Source organism: Sinocyclocheilus rhinocerous, unplaced genomic scaffold, assembly GCF_001515625.1.
Source record: "Sinocyclocheilus rhinocerous isolate Xijiao unplaced genomic scaffold, SAMN03320098_v1.1 scaffold1154, whole genome shotgun sequence".
Lineage (NCBI taxonomy): Eukaryota > Metazoa > Chordata > Actinopteri > Cypriniformes > Cyprinidae > Sinocyclocheilus > Sinocyclocheilus rhinocerous.
Window position 1 is genome coordinate 68,985 of NW_015627356.1, and position 9,384 is coordinate 78,368.

The 9,384-nt window shown below is 36.0% G+C and overlaps 1 protein-coding gene and 1 pseudogene across 1 annotated transcript in view; both read right to left on the reverse strand.

Annotated features, from left to right (window-relative positions):
• LOC107727333 (CMP-N-acetylneuraminate-beta-galactosamide-alpha-2,3-sialyltransferase 1-like) overlaps positions 1-3,204 on the reverse strand; it is a 17,280-nt pseudogene extending 14,076 nt beyond the window's left edge.
• Positions 3,205-8,086: 4,882 nt separating this feature from the next.
• LOC107727206 (CMP-N-acetylneuraminate-beta-galactosamide-alpha-2,3-sialyltransferase 1-like) overlaps positions 8,087-9,384 on the reverse strand; it is a 12,178-nt gene continuing 10,880 nt past the window's right edge. Inside the window, exon 8 of the mRNA XM_016537001.1 lies at positions 8,087-8,097. The gene's annotated coding sequence lies outside the window, so the exon portion shown is untranslated. The remainder of the gene's footprint in view (positions 8,098-9,384) is intronic.

The following is a 9,384-nucleotide window of genomic DNA, read 5'->3' on the forward strand; positions in this document are numbered from 1 at the left end:
ATGGATCGGCTCGGAATCGGAAAGAAGTGAGACTGACCGGCCGGTCACCGATCCTGGCCGATCATGAGGAAAATCGGCCGATTCCGATGCCTGGCCGATCGATCGGTGCATCTCTATTTTTAATCCATCCCTCCTGCTCTTTCACTTGCTCCTTTTCTTTGTCCATTCTGGTATGGAATTTTTCCAAGGTGAAGACGCCCCATAAAAGGCACATCTGAACTCCTGGAGTCATTCTCTGTTGCACAATTAATAGCTCATCTAGTCATTTCTAGTATTACATCCATCTTTTTTGGACGGTATGATTTAGTTCTTTCGAATTTTGCATTCGAATTTTAGGTGTGCGTTAAGAAGGCATCCTTCTTCCTATCAGTGGCGCACGAGATGCGATGACGATGTAAGTGTCGTTGCATTATAATGTTTTTGTTAGCCTATCCAGTTGAAGCCACTAGATAACGCTGCTGCGTTGTTCAATAAATATATTGCGGAAAAACAGAACATCAATGTGGAGAAGATCTTGTTTACATCAAAACTGAAACCAAGCCGTTCACACAGAACACATATTTCGCGCATTTTCTAGAGGGACATCTATTACCGTTGCACTCGCATCTCGCACAAAAGAGCCGCATGTGTAGAAAGCCATGTAAAATTAATCCATTCCGCCCTTTGTATTAAACTATGCATACATACATGATGCTGTTTTGTTTATAGTTGTTTAAGCAACTTAATTATAATTGGTTTATAAACATTATTTTAAACATTATGCACTTTTTTTCCACAGTCATGTTATCTTATGCTTTGAATAAACGTGCATTAGTAATATTTTGCTCGATGCACCCTCTTGTGACCTCAGAAGAGAAGCCAAAAGCTTTTCTTCACCCTAACTGAAATTGTGCATTTTAAATTCGAATATAATTCGAATTTTGATATTTAAGTACAAAATTCAAATGTAGTTTTTCAGCCATTTTGACAGCCCTATAAGTTACACACTCTGTTTTTAACTACTGCTAATGGGGAACTGGGAAACATAGGATTTATTAAATGTCAATTCAATTTAAGTCCCAACCAAACCCTAAATATGATTAGCTGACAGGAATGTTGTTCCAGGATCAACAAGGTTGTACTTCACCTTTGGGGTATCAACATGAGTGAAACTCAACTACAGTCTCAAAGGGGATATCGGATGCCCATTTTCCACAAGTTGGTATGATTCTATAGGGTCTTCATGAAATGTCTGTAATGTAATTTGATTAAAATTCTTCAATCGTCATGTAAAACAGCACCCTTTCTACCTTATCAAAAACAACTCTGTTCACATCAACCCCTTTTCAGTGCTCACCCCACCCCTCTCTTCCGTGGGGCGTGTTGATACAAGGCACGTGAATTGCTGCCTTGGACTCAGAGGTATATGGCTCAGAGGTGGTTTTATTCAAATAGCTAGCTATCTACGTAGAAACTGGCTGCAAATTGAAACAGTTGCTGGATGTATCAGTTTCAGACTCAGACAGAACATAACAAACTGGCTGCGTGTTTCCTTAGCAGCTTTTCTGATCTGGCAGACACACCAGAAATCTAACTGCAAAAAAAGCTAAACAAGTGAAAATTTCGTCCGATATCCCCTGTAAAAATAAAGGTTCAAAAAGGGGGGTTTTGGGATCCCCAAAAAACTTTCAGTGAATAACAACAAAGTTCCATGTAAAGATTGTTAATGGAACCATCAATACCAATAAAGATCCTTTATTTTTAAGAGTGTAGATCAGTCATTTGAAATTGAGAAACCTTGCTCAATCATCCATTCTCACCGTGTGATGTTCTTAGTGGTAAAGGCACTGATGAGCCACTCCATATCCAGAATCTTGAATGGGGAAAGCACCAGGTAGGTGGAGTTGTCCACATCCATAGCGCTCTCAGGATAGAGAAACCGGTGAGTGGTCTTAGAACCCACATCGTTCTCATAACCTTTTGTTGGGCCCATATTTATCCTAGCTTAACAAAGCATGACTGGGTCAAGAAACCATGTGAAAGATCAGAATATACGTATATGCAGAACATAAAATTACTATATTTTCAACCAAATGTTAATGGTGCTTTTTTTTTTTTTTAGCATATGAAAGAATGATGGCATACTGCAAAGTTGACAACATCTGTAAGTCACTGACTAAACCAGTCTTCTAAGTGACACTTGATCAAATACGGTCATGTCTTGGAAATCAAGAAGCGAGGATTCTCACAAAAAGTCAGACAAGTTCTGTTATATCTCATTCTTTACCTAATGACAAAGTCATGAAGATCTATGCGATGTCCATAATGGGATCCTTTAAGGTTCCCTGAGTTTCCGATCACAGCACAAGACCTGCAGCGCTTTGGACTAGCATCTGAGTATTGTGTTTTATCTGGAAATAGAGAAAACAACTTCTCCACCACTGCAGTGTAGTTGCCTTCTTTCTTATTTTTCTGAAGACCCTGGAATGTCATGTAAAAGAGACTCCATTGAAGAGGTTTTGGTCTTCTTGAGATTTATAGAAAAACAAATGACATTCTTGCATTGAAATTCTGTTCCAAAATCCAGTGACCTGAACTGCAGAGGTAACTCAACTTTGAAACTGATTTCAGTAAAATCATCTGTAAACAAGTTGGCAAGCTAATGACATGATTCTCAAAAATTGAAATACATAGCACACACATACAGTATGTTGGGTAAAATTTATCGGCTATTTAAAAGTCAATTGATCAGTTATTGAAACAGTTTAGTCCACCATCTTGGATGGATTTCTTTCACTGAGCTCATCATAATGCCATAATGCCAATCACAATTGCCTTCTCCATGAAGAATACATCTAATGTGAGAATGTGAGCAAAAAAGGTATCAGGAGCACACCTGTGATGTCTTAAAATGCTGCCTACAAAAATCTTACTAGTTTTTGGAAAATAATCAGTCATTTTACAGATCAGTACCTTCCAATACTTGAAGATATCTTCACTGAGGACATAATTTTCCCGGGTGAGCAGTGGTTGAATAGAGAGATCATAGAGTTCATTGAACCAAAAACTGTGGGTTTGCTGTCTGACACAGTCTTTACACGCACACATGCCTTCTGAGACCTCATCCACAGGGGTTTGGTACACCAGGAGCATGCAGAATATGATCACACAAATGACAGCCGTCATATAGGAACCCCTATAACGCATTAACACCCACATCTTTGTTCCTTTACGCTCCTGCAGAAAAAAGGGATAAAGTTGTAGGCTGGTATAGTACGAGGCAAACAAGTCAAACCCCTTAAATAAACATTCTTGCATTTGTACACAATACAGGTGTCACTTCTGAATTCAAGATGGATGATATGAATTCACTTGTGGAATGTGGTTGCTACTCCTTTCCTTATGCGGTCTTCGTTTGGGGTGTACACTCATGGTCTTTGGGGTTTGAAAAACAAAAAATGCTAAACTTTGACAAAAAGTAATTTTTATTCTTATAATTGTGATTTCATAATATGTAGATATGAAACTGAAAAAAAAAAACTTGTGAAAAGATATCTTTCAGTTAGTCAAATAGCAAATAGTGGAGCTCTGCAGCCATGTACTGGTAAAAATTATAATCTTTTACTTTTAAAACTGCATTTTCCAAAAGATGGGCAAAAATCTTACACTAAACCATGTCAAATTATCCATGTTATCCCCATGAATGAAAGTTAGAAATGTGGATCTTTTATAAAGTGAATTTTACATAAAAAGCGGTTTTTGTATAAAAACCAATTTGAAAATTTTTTATTTATTTATTTATATAAATTAAAATATATATAAATCCTCCATAAATTGCACAAATGTGGAGTAAAAACATTAATAAACAGTAAAATTACATTTGTTTAAAAAAATTATTATTTTGTTACAAAATTAAATTTTGTTGCCTGGGGTCTCTAGAGACCCCAAAGACCACGAGTGTGACATTTTTTCCCACACTAATATAAAAACAAGATATTATTCCATTTTTTTTTTTTTTTTTGTAGATCTAGAAAGTGCTGACCACCGTATAAAGTCTCATGCTATTTGGACAAAGATAACTTTTTTAAAATTTTATTTTAGCAAACGTCATTTGTGGGTCAAAAAGACCCCAAAGACCATATGAGGGTTAAATAGCTAAGCTCTACAGACTCATCGTTATATTTTACAATATTCAACATTGTTTTAAATGAGCAATGTTGAATACCATGCATGTCCTAATATCATATTCTTGAGGCAAAAACTGTTTTAGTTGGTTACAGCTTGTTTAACGAGACAAACCTTCTTAAATATTGAGATGCTTCTGGTGAAATCAGGTCAACAGGGACACTTTTGCCACAAAAAAGTAGCTAATCTATGGAGCCAGATCAGCCTCAAAAATAATACATTTACAAAACAAAATTCATAAATGCACAGCACAATTTAAATTTACAAAATCTGATTTGTAAATTCAAAACACAATTCATAAATACACAAGTAAAAGCATCAATATTTCCCCAAATGCTCACACAAATGCATCTCTGATTGTTTAAAGCGCTCTTATTGAAGTGTGTGTTTCAAACATCTACACTGAATTTAGTTTGAAGCCGGAAATCGTTCAACAAATAAACCAGATTACATTTATGGCCAGAGTGAACCTATTTCCTTAATTGGTGAGCTTTCTCTTTTTCTATACAAATGAAAGACTACAAGCACAGTGGGTGTTTGTTTGTTTAAAAGAATATTCAATTAATTAGCCTGCTGTCTTATACACGAAAGTTGCACATACCCTGTTTATTCAGATCAATCTGTAATGTTATTAAATGTGTTAAATGTCCAGATATTTCATTTAACAACAACAATTATGTAATGTGTTCTGTTGTTGTTGTTGTTAGTAGTAGTAATATCAGGTTTGCAGTAACTTTTGTTCAGGCATTAAAAACAGCTACCACCACATAAGGGAGATTTCGAACACACACACAGCGGAGAGATTTCAGCATGGAGGATGAAAACCAGACTCAACGAGTGAGTAAAGTCGTTTTTTTATCTGATGGCATTTTCTTCAAATTAAAGGTTGTTTTAGTTAATTAAGTGTGCAGTGTTACAACGTTGTTAGTCCACTTATGAATTGTGTTTTGAATTTACGAATCGGATTTTGTAAATTGTGCTGTGCATTTATGAATTTTGTTTTTTAAATGTATTATTTTTGAGGCTGATCTGGCTCCATACTAACCTATCACAAAACATATACATGTTTATGCATATTTGCAAATGTAAGCCATCTTTTTCGTTCCTCAGCACCCAGGAGTCAAATCTTAAGTCAATTTAAATTAAATAAAGAACAGAATGGATGGTCAGTTTTACAGTGTTGTAATTGGCAACGTTATTCAGAAATATTTGACCATGGAATGCTGCCATTAACCAATCAGAATCAGACGCTAAACGTTGTGTACCGTATTGCCGCACTCTGTTGTTAACATTAAAGGGACTATATCGTCCAGCGGAAGAATGAATCAGAGATAATTTCTTTAATAAATTTATGTTTAATGACAATATAATAAATTAAGGACAGATTAATATTTTTTATTCATTTTTAAATGTTTTATAAAAACAATTGCACACTCGGCGCCGCTATTGTGTAAGTATAATCAGTGTTAAAGGAGTTGTTTGTAAAATAGCGCGGCCTCTCATCAATCTTCGTGTTTTTATTATAGGAAATTGTGGTTATGTAACGTTACATTGCACTTTATAAATGAATGTATGAGAAATATTTAAGGGTCACTGATCTTATAGCTGTTGGTTTATATGTGAATACTCTACATTGTATAATATGAAAAAGAAGATTTTCTTGTGTTCACATTTCTTATCCGAACAGGAATTTGAGGCACAGCATTTTGAAGGGCTCAACCTTTTAATTTTTCTTTTTAACCCTTAAATGCATGATTTGCCAGTCATTATTACATTTTCGGGTCTTTAGCGTCCCGACTGATTAAGGGACCTAGACTGATAAAAAAAAAAAAAAAAAAAGATTTTGTGGTGAAGCAAATACTAGAAATGCCATTTCTACATTAAATAATTTAGTTCAGGCAAAAATAAAAAAGTCAATTCTACATTAGTACTCAATTTAAGCTTATAAATTAAAGTGTGAACTAATAAGTATATTTTACTTGGAATTATTTGTTATGTTTACAAGGATTCTTACAAGTAAACATCAAAGTTATGATTCCATTGTTCCCATCATGCATTGGGGCATGAATAATTAATAAGGTTAAATTTTCACTTTTTGAGTTCTATTTACGCTGTTTTATGGTTGCTTTTGTTGTTAGGTTTAGTAACTTGCTGTTTTGTGACATCTGGAGTTCATTTTCTTCTAAAAATGACCCATTCATACTCAAATACTATCCACTGATTGTTACCGTCATTGTGTATTGTGTACCAGGTATTGAGGTCTCTGTGTTCATTTGGGTAGTAACTATATTGAGTTATTATATTAATTTATAAAGGATAACAAGTTGTCTTTTTGCTTACTTACATGTTTGTAATTTAACCACAAGTTTTAATAGCATGTTTTTATATCAGTGCTACATTGTTTGAGTATAGAAGCTGATATACAAATCGTGACTGAGTAAAATGTAAGTATTGCAGAGTAAACTTAAAATAATTAGCCTAAGTAGAAATTTGTGATCTTAAACTTTAAATGGCCATGTTAAATTCACTTGTTTCCTTTGCTAATTTTACATAACTTAGTTAAGTAGATTTTACTTAATTCCATACTTAAATTTTACTTAAAAAATATGTGTGCAAAAACTTGCAAAAGAAAAATTAAGTACATTTTAGGCCTACTTGTTTTTTTTCAGTGTAGCCTATATATCCAACGCGGATGGATCTCTAACTGCTGCAATAGCATACAACTCCCATGATATTTTAATAACAATTACAAAAGAATAAAATCAAGCATATTTTGTTAGCTTTTGAAACTTAGAAGGGTTATATACAGTGGCGGCTCCTGCCAATTCTCTCAGGGGGGGCAAATGTTTGCATGATTAATGAGGATAGGTCACCCATTCAATTGAAAAATTAATAGCTTGTTAAAGATGTAAAGGAAACTGAACAACTATAGTATTAATTAAAAATAAACTGACTCTAACAATCAATCTCTTGCTCTCCTTATGTTTCTATATGCGTGTTAACACAATTCAGCAGCAAATGAAGACTGAAGCCAGGATGTGGTTTTCCAAAAAACTTTTTACTTCAATTTCAGTTTAATAAGAAATAATTAAAGTCCCATAAATCACTATTTACACAACTCACTGTTCTGCAAAGAGAGTTGGAGGTAAATTATTTTGCATGCCAAATATGCCAAATATTTTGCGGGCGTCGGCGATTCCCTCAGATCGCGTCTTTGATAATTCACACTGAGTGATTGTCACTAGCGTGAACGAGCACCGATTTGCCTCCGATTTCGGGCATTTGTCGGCGAGTGAAAAATCGGGCTAAAATCGTGCAGTGTGAACTCGGCATAAGTGAACTGCTGGTAGCGATAGCGCTCATAGATATGGAAACGTATGCCTCATTAGCGACTGTTTCTATGGGCCGCTATATAAGCCATCCTCCATATTGGACGGGTCAACTTGACGTCATTCACCATAATAATCAATGAATATTCGAAGATGCCACATTGATTATTATGGTGAATGACGTCAAGTTGACCGTTGCAAGATGGCAGACGCATACGTGCTTAGAGCTGTCGAATGAGGCATCTACCAATACATATCATTAGGCTTGTTCGAGATGCATCGGCACTACTCAGAACGATCGGTGTATGACATCAAAGTACCGGTACTTTGGAACCGAGAACCGGTTCCTTTCGGACAGGTCCGATATGAGAACCGATGAGCTGATGATACATGCGTGATTCAGTGTGAAGCTGCTGAACAGTTCTATGCTATGAGCGTGGGTAAACCAAGGACCTGAATGAGGGGACCGATCTGGCGAAATGCAAGTTTATTTATTAACAAATATATCGTAATGGACTATGCATAGTAGACCTATGTGGATCACACTTCTGCGCTGATGAGAAGTAATTTATTCACTTTATATCTTCAATACTTATAAAACATCCTAGTTTGCACATCACTGCTTGTACCTGTATTTGGGTGCTTAGTTGCAAAACTTAATGTTAAGAAACTTGTCAGATCATGTTGATGTTTTAACTGACTGAAGTAATGACTACTGACTTTATATAATTGAATATGTTGAATGTATTTTCATCCCGACCCGGGACGATAGTCATTACATCATCGCAAATGACATCATTACGTTATAGCGTAAAATAACCTGTGAACCATTTTTTTTTTAACCGGTTCATTGAAACGAACTGTCCGAAAGAACTGGTTCACGTTAAAGAACCGGACTTCCCATCACTACTATGCTGGCAGAAGTCAGAATACCCTGCTTCGAGTCAGAACGGAAGTTGCGTGACGTCATGTGAAATTCTTTTTGTGGTGAACAATTAATCCGTGCAAGTCAATCCACCAAAAAAAATAAATAAATAATTGTTTGCCTTCATAATCTTTAATCCAAATCTGAAAATGCACCTCCCCTCTGAAATGACGGACCTTCACTGATGATGTCAGTTTGACCGCTTGGTCTTGAACATAACATCCTTAATGTGCGCTCCTCATTTGGGAGTCACACTCATGGTCTTCACGGTCAGAAGTGACCGGACACCTGAAATGTAACTTTTTTTTCTTCTTCAGTAAAATCAATCTAATATATTTTTGTTCAATAATATTTTTTATTTTGAGAGAATTTTATGGTAATAATTCATATTTATGCAATAATTATTATAAATTTTTCCCATTGAAAATAGTACAAAAAAAATGTTCTCTAATTTTTTACAATAATTTTTCAATCAATACAGTATCTCTGATTAAAATAGAGACTAAGCCTTTAAAATCCATTTTTTAAAGGGGTCATATGATGCGATTTCAAGTTTTCCTTTCTCTTTGGAGTGTTACAAGCTGGAGTGTGCATAGATAAGATCCCTGAAGTTGCAAAGACTAAAGTCTCAAAACCAAAGAGATATTCTTTATCAACGTTAAGACTCTGCCACGCCCCCCTAAAACGGCTCGTTCTAACACGCCCCCACATATCTACCTCACTATGTGGGCTAAGCCGCGGCTTCCGCGCACGGTAGCCCGGCCTCAGCTCACGCTAGCCCGACCTCAGCTCACGCTAGCCCTGGCCTCAGCTCACGCTAGCCCGGCCTCAGCTCACGCTAAGCCGGGGCTTCCGCTCACGCTAGGCCGCTGTGTTCTTTGTGAAAGCGGAACTACTTTGTTTGGTCTTCCAAAAGAGGACACGACTACAAATCAGTGGTTAAGAGCTGATCCGTGCTGGTCGCTG